Source organism: Lissotriton helveticus, chromosome 5_1 (assembly GCF_964261635.1).
Source record: "Lissotriton helveticus chromosome 5_1, aLisHel1.1, whole genome shotgun sequence".
In the NCBI taxonomy this organism is placed as follows: Eukaryota; Metazoa; Chordata; class Amphibia; order Caudata; family Salamandridae; genus Lissotriton; species Lissotriton helveticus.
In genome coordinates this window covers 1,688,179,330-1,688,191,770 of record NC_136065.1, presented here as the reverse complement: position 1 = coordinate 1,688,191,770, position 12,441 = coordinate 1,688,179,330, and positions in this window count along the sequence as shown.

The following is a 12,441-nucleotide window of genomic DNA, read 5'->3' as shown; positions in this document are numbered from 1 at the left end:
ATGCACTGGGACAGGAACAGACTAATTTGCATACAGCCAGGTTCTGAAACTGGGATGGTGCAGTGAGCTAAAAAACGGTGTTGGATCTAGCCCTGATCTCTTGACTGGGTGAGAGTATTCTGCTTAATTCAGAGACTCTGTCCCTCACCACCCCTTGTTGTAAATATTTTTGTCCACCCTAAGCGTGGAAGGGTATACTCAGACATGAGTCCCTTGCTCATTGCACCATCAGGATTCAAGCAAGCCGGGCCGAAGACGGCTGTAATGCCAGAAACCGGTCCCCGGAAGCTTGTTTCCTTCCCAGTGTAAGAATTGGCTTTTGTAGTTTGGTTTGCCCTGTTCCCATCATGCACTGGGACAGGAACAGACTAATTTGCATACAGCCAGGTTCTGAAACTGGGATGGTGCAGTGAGCTAAAAAACGGTGTTGGATCTAGCCCTGATCTCTTGACTGGGTGAGAGTATTCTGCTTAATTCAGAGACTCTGTCCCTCACCACCCCTTGTTGTAAATATTTTTGTCCACCCTAAGCGTGGAAGGGTATACTCAGACATGAGTCCCTTGCTCATTGCACCATCAGGATTCAAGCAAGCCGGGCCGAAGACGGCTGTAATGCCAGAAACCGGTCCCCGGAAGCTTGTTTCCTTCCCAGTGTAAGAATTGGCTTTTGTAGTTTGGTTTTCCCTGTTCCCATCATGCACTGGGACAGGAACAGACTAATTTGCATACAGCCAGGTTCTGAAACTGGGATGGTGCAGTGAGCTAAAAAACGGTGTTGGATCTAGCCCTGATCTCTTGACTGGGTGAGAGTATTCTGCTTAATTCAGAGACTCTGTCCCTCACCACCCCTTGTTGTAAATATTTTTGTCCACCCTAAGCGTGGAAGGGTATACTCAGACATGAGTCCCTTGCTCATTGCACCATCAGGATTCAAGCAAGCCGGGCCGAAGACGGCTGTAATGCCAGAAACCGGTCCCCGGAAGCTTGTTTCCTTCCCAGTGTAAGAATTGGCTTTTGTAGTTTGGTTTGCCCTGTTCCCATCATGCACTGGGACAGGAACAGACTAATTTGCATACAGCCAGGTTCTGAAACTGGGATGGTGCAGTGAGCTAAAAAACGGTGTTGGATCTAGCCCTGATCTCTTGACTGGGTGAGAGTATTCTGCTTAATTCAGAGACTCTGTCCCTCACCACCCCTTGTTGTAAATATTTTTGTCCACCCTAAGCGTGGAAGGGTATACTCAGACATGAGTCCCTTGCTCATTGCACCATCAGGATTCAAGCAAGCCGGGCCGAAGACGGCTGTAATGCCAGAAACCGGTCCCCGGAAGCTTGTTTCCTTCCCAGTGTAAGAATTGGCTTTTGTAGTTTGGTTTGCCCTGTTCCCATCATGCACTGGGACAGGAACAGACTAATTTGCATACAGCCAGGTTCTGAAACTGGGATGGTGCAGTGAGCTAAAAAACGGTGTTGGATCTAGCCCTGATCTCTTGACTGGGTGAGAGTATTCTGCTTAATTCAGAGACTCTGTCCCTCACCACCCCTTGTTGTAAATATTTTTGTCCACCCTAAGCGTGGAAGGGTATACTCAGACATGAGTCCCTTGCTCATTGCACCATCAGGATTCAAGCAAGCCGGGCCGAAGACGGCTGTAATGCCAGAAACCGGTCCCCGGAAGCTTGTTTCCTTCCCAGTGTAAGAATTGGCTTTTGGAGTTTGGTTTGCCCTGTTCCCATCATGCACTGGGACAGGAACAGACTAATTTGCATACAGCCAGGTTCTGAAACTGGGATGGTGCAGTGAGCTAAAAAACGGTGTTGGATCTAGCCCTGATCTCTTGACTGGGTGAGAGTATTCTGCTTAATTCAGAGACTCTGTCCCTCACCACCCCTTGTTGTAAATATTTTTGTCCACCCTAAGCGTGGAAGGGTATACTCAGACATGAGTCCCTTGCTCATTGCACCATCAGGATTCAAGCAAGCCGGGCCGAAGACGGCTGTAATGCCAGAAACCGGTCCCCGGAAGCTTGTTTCCTTCCCAGTGTAAGAATTGGCTTTTGTAGTTTGGTTTGCCCTGTTCCCATCATGCACTGGGACAGGAACAGACTAATTTGCATACAGCCAGGTTCTGAAACTGGGATGGTGCAGTGAGCTAAAAAACGGTGTTGGATCTAGCCCTGATCTCTTGACTGGGTGAGAGTATTCTGCTTAATTCAGAGACTCTGTCCCTCACCACCCCTTGTTGTAAATATTTTTGTCCACCCTAAGCGTGGAAGGGTATACTCAGACATGAGTCCCTTGCTCATTGCACCATCAGGATTCAAACAAGCCGGGCCGAAGACGGCTGTAATGCCAGAAACCGGTCCCCGGAAGCTTGTTTCCTTCCCAGTGTAAGAATTGGCTTTTGTAGTTTGGTTTGCCCTGTTCCCATCATGCACTGGGACAGGAACAGACTAATTTGCATACAGCCAGGTTCTGAAACTGGGATGGTGCAGTGAGCTAAAAAACGGTGTTGGATCTAGCCCTGATCTCTTGACTGGGTGAGAGTATTCTGCTTAATTCAGAGACTCTGTCCCTCACCACCCCTTGTTGTAAATATTTTTGTCCACCCTAAGCGTGGAAGGGTATACTCAGACATGAGTCCCTTGCTCATTGCACCATCAGGATTCAAGCAAGCCGGGCCGAAGACGGCTGTAATGCCAGAAACCGGTCCCCGGAAGCTTGTTTCCTTCCCAGTGTAAGAATTGGCTTTTGTAGTTTGGTTTGCCCTGTTCCCATCATGCACTGGGACAGGAACAGACTAATTTGCATACAGCCAGGTTCTGAAACTGGGATGGTGCAGTGAGCTAAAAAACGGTGTTGGATCTAGCCCTGATCTCTTGACTGGGTGAGAGTATTCTGCTTAATTCAGAGACTCTGTCCCTCACCACCCCTTGTTGTAAATATTTTTGTCCACCCTAAGCGTGGAAGGGTATACTCAGACATGAGTCCCTTGCTCATTGCACCATCAGGATTCAAGCAAGCCGGGCCGAAGACGGCTGTAATGCCAGAAACCGGTCCCCGGAAGCTTGTTTCCTTCCCAGTGTAAGAATTGGCTTTTGTAGTTTGGTTTGCCCTGTTCCCATCATGCACTGGGACAGGAACAGACTAATTTGCATACAGCCAGGTTCTGAAACTGGGATGGTGCAGTGAGCTAAAAAACGGTGTTGGATCTAGCCCTGATCTCTTGACTGGGTGAGAGTATTCTGCTTAATTCAGAGACTCTGTCCCTCACCACCCCTTGTTGTAAATATTTTTGTCCACCCTAAGTGTGGAAGGGTATACTCAGACATGAGTCCCTTGCTCATTGCACCATCAGGATTCAAGCAAGCCGGGCCGAAGACGGCTGTAATGCCAGAAACCGGTCCCCGGAAGCTTGTTTCCTTCCCAGTGTAAGAATTGGCTTTTGGAGTTTGGTTTGCCCTGTTCCCATCATGCACTGGGACAGGAACAGACTAATTTGCATACAGCCAGGTTCTGAAACTGGGATGGTGCAGTGAGCTAAAAAACGGTGTTGGATCTAGCCCTGATCTCTTGACTGGGTGAGAGTATTCTGCTTAATTCAGAGACTCTGTCCCTCACCACCCCTTGTTGTAAATATTTTTGTCCACCCTAAGCGTGGAAGGGTATACTCAGACATGAGTCCCTTGCTCATTGCACCATCAGGATTCAAGCAAGCCGGGCCGAAGACGGCTGTAATGCCAGAAACCGGTCCCCGGAAGCTTGTTTCCTTCCCAGTGTAAGAATTGGCTTTTGTAGTTTGGTTTGCCCTGTTCCCATCATGCACTGGGACAGGAACAGACTAATTTGCATACAGCCAGGTTCTGAAACTGGGATGGTGCAGTGAGCTAAAAAACGGTGTTGGATCTAGCCCTGATCTCTTGACTGGGTGAGAGTATTCTGCTTAATTCAGAGACTCTGTCCCTCACCACCCCTTGTTGTAAATATTTTTGTCCACCCTAAGCGTGGAAGGGTATACTCAGACATGAGTCCCTTGCTCATTGCACCATCAGGATTCAAGCAAGCCGGGCCGAAGACGGCTGTAATGCCAGAAACCGGTCCCCGGAAGCTTGTTTCCTTCCCAGTGTAAGAATTGGCTTTTGTAGTTTGGTTTGCCCTGTTCCCATCATGCACTGGGACAGGAACAGACTAATTTGCATACAGCCAGGTTCTGAAACTGGGATGGTGCAGTGAGCTAAAAAACGGTGTTGGATCTAGCCCTGATCTCTTGACTGGGTGAGAGTATTCTGCTTAATTCAGAGACTCTGTCCCTCACCACCCCTTGTTGTAAATATTTTTGTCCACCCTAAGCGTGGAAGGGTATACTCAGACATGAGTCCCTTGCTCATTGCACCATCAGGATTCAAGCAAGCCGGGCCGAAGACGGCTGTAATGCCAGAAACCGGTCCCCGGAAGCTTGTTTCCTTCCCAGTGTAAGAATTGGCTTTTGTAGTTTGGTTTGCCCTGTTCCCATCATGCACTGGGACAGGAACAGACTAATTTGCATACAGCCAGGTTCTGAAACTGGGATGGTGCAGTGAGCTAAAAAACGGTGTTGGATCTAGCCCTGATCTCTTGACTGGGTGAGAGTATTCTGCTTAATTCAGAGACTCTGTCCCTCACCACCCCTTGTTTAAATATTTTTGTCCACCCTAAGCGTGGAAGGGTATACTCAGACATGAGTCCCTTGCTCATTGCACCATCAGGATTCAAGCAAGCCGGGCCGAAGACGGCTGTAATGCCAGAAACCGGTCCCCGGAAGCTTGTTTCCTTCCCAGTGTAAGAATTGGCTTTTGTAGTTTGGTTTGCCCTGTTCCCATCATGCACTGGGACAGGAACAGACTAATTTGCATACAGCCAGGTTCTGAAACTGGGATGGTGCAGTGAGCTAAAAAACGGTGTTGGATCTAGCCCTGATCTCTTGACTGGGTGAGAGTATTCTGCTTAATTCAGAGACTCTGTCCCTCACCACCCCTTGTTGTAAATATTTTTGTCCACCCTAAGCGTGGAAGGGTATACTCAGACATGAGTCCCTTGCTCATTGCACCATCAGGATTCAAGCAAGCCGGGCCGAAGACGGCTGTAATGCCAGAAACCGGTCCCCGGAAGCTTGTTTCCTTCCCAGTGTAAGAATTGGCTTTTGTAGTTTGGTTTGCCCTGTTCCCATCATGCACTGGGACAGGAACAGACTAATTTGCATACAGCCAGGTTCTGAAACTGGGATGGTGCAGTGAGCTAAAAAACGGTGTTGGATCTAGCCCTGATCTCTTGACTGGGTGAGAGTATTCTGCTTAATTCAGAGACTCTGTCCCTCACCACCCCTTGTTTAAATATTTTTGTCCACCCTAAGCGTGGAAGGGTATACTCAGACATGAGTCCCTTGCTCATTGCACCATCAGGATTCAAGCAAGCCGGGCCGAAGACGGCTGTAATGCCAGAAACCGGTCCCCGGAAGCTTGTTTCCTTCCCAGTGTAAGAATTGGCTTTTGTAGTTTGGTTTGCCCTGTTCCCATCATGCACTGGGACAGGAACAGACTAATTTGCATACAGCCAGGTTCTGAAACTGGGATGGTGCAGTGAGCTAAAAAACGGTGTTGGATCTAGCCCTGATCTCTTGACTGGGTGAGAGTATTCTGCTTAATTCAGAGACTCTGTCCCTCACCACCCCTTGTTGTAAATATTTTTGTCCACCCTAAGCGTGGAAGGGTATACTCAGACATGAGTCCCTTGCTCATTGCACCATCAGGATTCAAGCAAGCCGGGCCGAAGACGGCTGTAATGCCAGAAACCGGTCCCCGGAAGCTTGTTTCCTTCCCAGTGTAAGAATTGGCTTTTGGAGTTTGGTTTGCCCTGTTCCCATCATGCACTGGGACAGGAACAGACTAATTTGCATACAGCCAGGTTCTGAAACTGGGATGGTGCAGTGAGCTAAAAAACGGTGTTGGATCTAGCCCTGATCTCTTGACTGGGTGAGAGTATTCTGCTTAATTCAGAGACTCTGTCCCTCACCACCCCTTGTTGTAAATATTTTTGTCCACCCTAAGCGTGGAAGTGTATACTCAGACATGAGTCCCTTGCTCATTGCACCATCAGGATTCAAGCAAGCCGGGCCGAAGACGGCTGTAATGCCAGAAACCGGTCCCCGGAAGCTTGTTTCCTTCCCAGTGTAAGAATTGACTTTTGTAGTTTGGTTTGCCCTGTTCCCATCATGCACTGGGACAGGAACAGACTAATTTGCATACAGCCAGGTTCTGAAACTGGGATGGTGCAGTGAGCTAAAAAACGGTGTTGGATCTAGCCCTGATCTCTTGACTGGGTGAGAGTATTCTGCTTAATTCAGAGACTCTGTCCCTCACCACCCCTTGTTGTAAATATTTTTGTCCACCCTAAGCGTGGAAGGGTATACTCAGACATGAGTCCCTTGCTCATTGCACCATCAGGATTCAAGCAAGCCGGGCCGAAGACGGCTGTAATGCCAGAAACCGGTCCCCGGAAGCTTGTTTCCTTCCCAGTGTAAGAATTGGCTTTTGTAGTTTGGTTTGCCCTGTTCCCATCATGCACTGGGACAGGAACAGACTAATTTGCATACAGCCAGGTTCTGAAACTGGGATGGTGCAGTGAGCTAAAAAACGGTGTTGGATCTAGCCCTGATCTCTTGACTGGGTGAGAGTATTCTGCTTAATTCAGAGACTCTGTCCCTCACCACCCCTTGTTGTAAATATTTTTGTCCACCCTAAGCGTGGAAGGGTATACTCAGACATGAGTCCCTTGCTCATTGCACCATCAGGATTCAAGCAAGCCGGGCCGAAGACGGCTGTAATGCCAGAAACCGGTCCCCGGAAGCTTGTTTCCTTCCCAGTGTAAGAATTGGCTTTTGTAGTTTGGTTTGCCCTGTTCCCATCATGCACTGGGACAGGAACAGACTAATTTGCATACAGCCAGGTTCTGAAACTGGGATGGTGCAGTGAGCTAAAAAACGGTGTTGGATCTAGCCCTGATCTCTTGACTGGGTGAGAGTATTCTGCTTAATTCAGAGACTCTGTCCCTCACCACCCCTTGTTGTAAATATTTTTGTCCACCCTAAGCGTGGAAGGGTATACTCAGACATGAGTCCCTTGCTCATTGCACCATCAGGATTCAAGCAAGCCGGGCCGAAGACGGCTGTAATGCCAGAAACCGGTCCCCGGAAGCTTGTTTCCTTCCCAGTGTAAGAATTGGCTTTTGTAGTTTGGTTTGCCCTGTTCCCATCATGCACTGGGACAGGAACAGACTAATTTGCATACAGCCAGGTTCTGAAACTGGGATGGTGCAGTGAGCTAAAAAACGGTGTTGGATCTAGCCCTGATCTCTTGACTGGGTGAGAGTATTCTGCTTAATTCAGAGACTCTGTCCCTCACCACCCCTTGTTGTAAATATTTTTGTCCACCCTAAGCGTGGAAGGGTATACTCAGACATGAGTCCCTTGCTCATTGCACCATCAGGATTCAAGCAAGCCGGGCCGAAGACGGCTGTAATGCCAGAAACCGGTCCCCGGAAGCTTGTTTCCTTCCCAGTGTAAGAATTGGCTTTTGTAGTTTGGTTTGCCCTGTTCCCATCATGCACTGGGACAGGAACAGACTAATTTGCATACAGCCAGGTTCTGAAACTGGGATGGTGCAGTGAGCTAAAAAACGGTGTTGGATCTAGCCCTGATCTCTTGACTGGGTGAGAGTATTCTGCTTAATTCAGAGACTCTGTCCCTCACCACCCCTTGTTGTAAATATTTTTGTCCACCCTAAGCGTGGAAGGGTATACTCAGACATGAGTCCCTTGCTCATTGCACCATCAGGATTCAAGCAAGCCGGGCCGAAGACGGCTGTAATGCCAGAAACCGGTCCCCGGAAGCTTGTTTCCTTCCCAGTGTAAGAATTGGCTTTTGTAGTTTGGTTTGCCCTGTTCCCATCATGCACTGGGACAGGAACAGACTAATTTGCATACAGCCAGGTTCTGAAACTGGGATGGTGCAGTGAGCTAAAAAACGGTGTTGGATCTAGCCCTGATCTCTTGACTGGGTGAGAGTATTCTGCTTAATTCAGAGACTCTGTCCCTCACCACCCCTTGTTGTAAATATTTTTGTCCACCCTAAGCGTGGAAGGGTATACTCAGACATGAGTCCCTTGCTCATTGCACCATCAGGATTCAAGCAAGCCGGGCCGAAGACGGCTGTAATGCCAGAAACCGGTCCCCGGAAGCTTGTTTCCTTCCCAGTGTAAGAATTGGCTTTTGTAGTTTGGTTTGCCCTGTTCCCATCATGCACTGGGACAGGAACAGACTAATTTGCATACAGCCAGGTTCTGAAACTGGGATGGTGCAGTGAGCTAAAAAACGGTGTTGGATCTAGCCCTGATCTCTTGACTGGGTGAGAGTATTCTGCTTAATTCAGAGACTCTGTCCCTCACCACCCCTTGTTGTAAATATTTTTGTCCACCCTAAGCGTGGAAGGGTATACTCAGACATGAGTCCCTTGCTCATTGCACCATCAGGATTCAAGCAAGCCGGGCCGAAGACGGCTGTAATGCCAGAAACCGGTCCCCGGAAGCTTGTTTCCTTCCCAGTGTAAGAATTGGCTTTTGTAGTTTGGTTTGCCCTGTTCCCATCATGCACTGGGACAGGAACAGACTAATTTGCATACAGCCAGGTTCTGAAACTGGGATGGTGCAGTGAGCTAAAAAACGGTGTTGGATCTAGCCCTGATCTCTTGACTGGGTGAGAGTATTCTGCTTAATTCAGAGACTCTGTCCCTCACCACCCCTTGTTGTAAATGTTTAATTTACTAGGCAGTAACAACTATGGGTAAAAGCCATTAGAAAATGAATTATGAGACTGTACTGTATAGGCATCTAAAATATTGTTTTTATTTTTTTAGATTTTACATCGTTAAATGTCTTTGTACTGATGAAGGTTGTGAGAAGTTGGCCTGATATGCAGTGCTCACTATTCTAGTGATCACTATGTATCAGTCCAAACAACCCTTATTGATGATTGGTTGTAAGTCAACCTTATAGACCAGACATCCTAGTAGCATGGATACGAGCAGTATAAGGCTAAGACTCTAGAGGGCGTGTTAAGCCAGCTGTTTTACCATCACATTACCCCTTGAACACCAAGTGAAAGGACACCACACAAGTTGTTATGAAAATAAACAGATATTTATTTATAACAAGACTACCCTGAACTCTTTATGAGTCAGGGAGCTAAGCACATAACAAAACTCTTAAGAAAATACTTTAAGTCGCACAATTTACACAAATGCCCTAGGGGCACGAAAAATCATATACACAGTAAGTGGAATGCGAACTTGCTAGCAGGTAAGTAATACTTTTCTAGACTCAGGAATCGCTAGGCCTACAATTCTAAACACTGGGATTAGATGCAGGAGGCCTGTGGACGTCGTGTGCAGAGTGGGAACTCTCACGCGTAAGGCGGGAAAAAGTCTATGGAGGCTAGCAGTTGCAAAGTTACTGTTCTCGGGCGAACCCGACTAGGTGGGTCGAAAACAAGAGTGGATCCGAACACTTAGGGTGTTGGACTATGCTGGAGCACCGGAGTACTCAGGTTACCTAGCCCAGGGGCTGCGGCTGCATAGGGTTGAAGTTGCGTCGGAAACCCTCGTTGAAGATCCAGGAGCCTGAAGAAAGAGTTGCTGGCAGGCGGCCAGTGAAGAAAGTTCGGAGTGATCCAAGCCTGGATCAGGGAAGGAGAAACCTGTAAGCAGAGGGGACCAAGTTCTGAATCACTAGCCAGTGATTTGAGTGGGCACCAGGATGGCACCGGACAAAGTCACCTCAGCCAGGTGAGTGGGCGCTGCTGGGCTCTGCAGTCTCTCGGACCAGGAGGCGTTGTCGGCGACCAGGATGGAGGTGCGAGCTGTCCCACGAAGGTTCTTGCTGTCGACGTCGCTGGACCCAGGATTGGGCAACAAGTCTTGGCAAATGCAAGGCCCACGCGGTGGACCTAAAATGGCGTCTTGAGTGGACCAGGAGGGTCCAGGGTGCTCCTCTGTTGGAGGGGAGCAAGGGCTAGTCTGGAGCAACCAGACCAGCAATAGTTGTCGTCGTGGAGCGTCGTGAAGGGGTCACTAGCCAACGGGCAAGCGACCTGGACAACGCGGTTGGCAGCAAAGAGCAGAAGGGCCCCACGCAGATCTCATGGATGCAGGGGGGCTGAACTTCGGTGCTGGAGCTGCTCAGGGTCGGGGCTTCTCTTACCCCAAAGCACTCAGTCGAGGGTCACTCGGGAGTTGTGCTGGACAAGCGTCGTGCAGTTCTGAAGATGGCCGGTCCCTCGAGGTCTCGTCGCACCCACGGATCACAGCTGGGCTGATGATGTAGGTTGAGGTCAGAGGTGCCAGGGAAGCCGGTTCTCGTCGTGCTGGAGCAGTCTTGATCCGAAGGAGAGACTGGCAACAAACCGCGATGCTTGGTTGGTGCCTGCTGCTGCAGGGTGACTACTCCTTAGTCACAAGGGAGAATCTTGGGAAGAAGTCTTGAGTTCCTTTCGTGGAAAGTAGTTTCAGGATTCAAAGATGATCTGATTTGGAAGGGGGCCAGTTCCTACCTTTATCGTGCAAAAAGGGGCTGGCACACAACTAAGTCCTGCCCTATGGGTGGGACCAGGAGGGGGTGGTTACACCCCTCTCCTTTGGCGGGCTTTTCCCCAGAGCAGGGGCTGGAGTGCCCCTGGAACTGGTTCAAGCCGGCCTATGCACAGTGAGCACCGGGGTGCCACTTGCAGTCACCTTCCTCTAAAGCCCTGCCTACCTAGGATACACAAAATCCTGTCTGGGACGTAGCTGGCACCGCCCCTCACAGGAAACCCTTTGTCCTTGCCTCCTGCTCTGGGAGGACTCCCAGCAGCAGGAGGGCAGACTTGTGTCTCGGTGGCAGCATCCATTTTGTGGAGCTAAGGCTATGTCTGACTTTAACCGGGGTTACAGGTTACATACATGTCGTGTCCCTCTAGAAGGGTGGAATGCTAACCCCGTCGCCAGAATTGGCGAGGGGTTAGTATTCCAATTCGTATGACACCTTACTCGACATGTTTTGATAAAGCGATACCAGAGTTGGCATATAACCGCGAGGATTATAATGCACTTAAGAGTATATGGTATGCGATATCATGGAAACGGCTAAGGGATGGATCCTGAAAGCCGCAGACAGGCTCAGCTCATGCCAGAGCACTATCTCACACGATTCCAAGCACTCTGCCTTCAGGATTGTTAAGGCCTGCCATAGGAGTGACTGATAGGAGATCTGTGTGTCCATTTAGGTTTAGATATAGGGATACTATATCTAAAGCAAAGGGTGAGTACACCACCTTGCCCCCAGCTGTCAAGCAGCCAGTTGTGTCTGTTTGGTTAGTCAGTCCAGGGGTGGCATAATACATGCTGCAGCCCCTGGGAGACTTCTGGGTACACCTCAGCCCTGGGTACAGGGACTTGGAAAGGGCCCAGTGCCAATTCAGTACCTGGGTACAATTTGGAATAGAGAGAACAGCTAGGCTGTGGGTCTGATTAGGAGGCCCACAGCCAGGGAAAGTCGTAAACCAGTGAAGCAAAAAGCAAAAATCTGGGTGATCATAGGATTGCAGACCCTACTCTCCTACAAAATTGATAAGATTTACAAGCACCGAAACGCCGCGTCGACTGTCTTTTTCGATTGTTTTTTAATTATTTTGTATTTTGTAATGATGTTTTTAACCAACATCTTATATGTAGAGTGTAACCCGACGGGAGGTATTGAATAAATATTATTCCTATTTTTAATTCTTTTTGAATTCCAAGTTCTGTAATTCAGTAACACTTGCCTTAAATGTTTTGTTGCCTCTATATAGTGTGTACAGTCCAGTATTTGAATAATAGTGCGCAAGGTACCAAGAGTACAGGCAGTAGCTCTTTCTCTCAGACCCTAATAGGTATCTCCGCGACCACACCGCAGGGCCTTTCATTTTATTCTCTAACTTACCCCCGTCCCTGTATCTAAATATAGGGGTAACTTCCAAAAATGTCTGGCATTGAATTTGCAACACACCTATTTCCGCAGCCCCATCCTGCTGTTCCATTAACACTACCTGTGCTTTAAATTAGGCTAAGAGCCCTTTCCATTCACTATGCTCCCCTTGGATCTTGCCAGTGCTCCTCGGCTGTTCACAAGGGTGATGGCGATAGTCGCAGCCCAGCTGCAGAGGTTGGGAATACCAGCCCCCCTACCTCAACGACTGGCTACTTCATCTGGGCTTGTATCAGGCAGTTGTATGCCACTTCCAGATGACCAGTTGACATGGTTAGACTTCTCCGTAAAACATGTCAAATTCACACCTGACTCCTGCACAGTGGTTCCTCTTCATTTGAGCCTTTCCTCTGCCTCA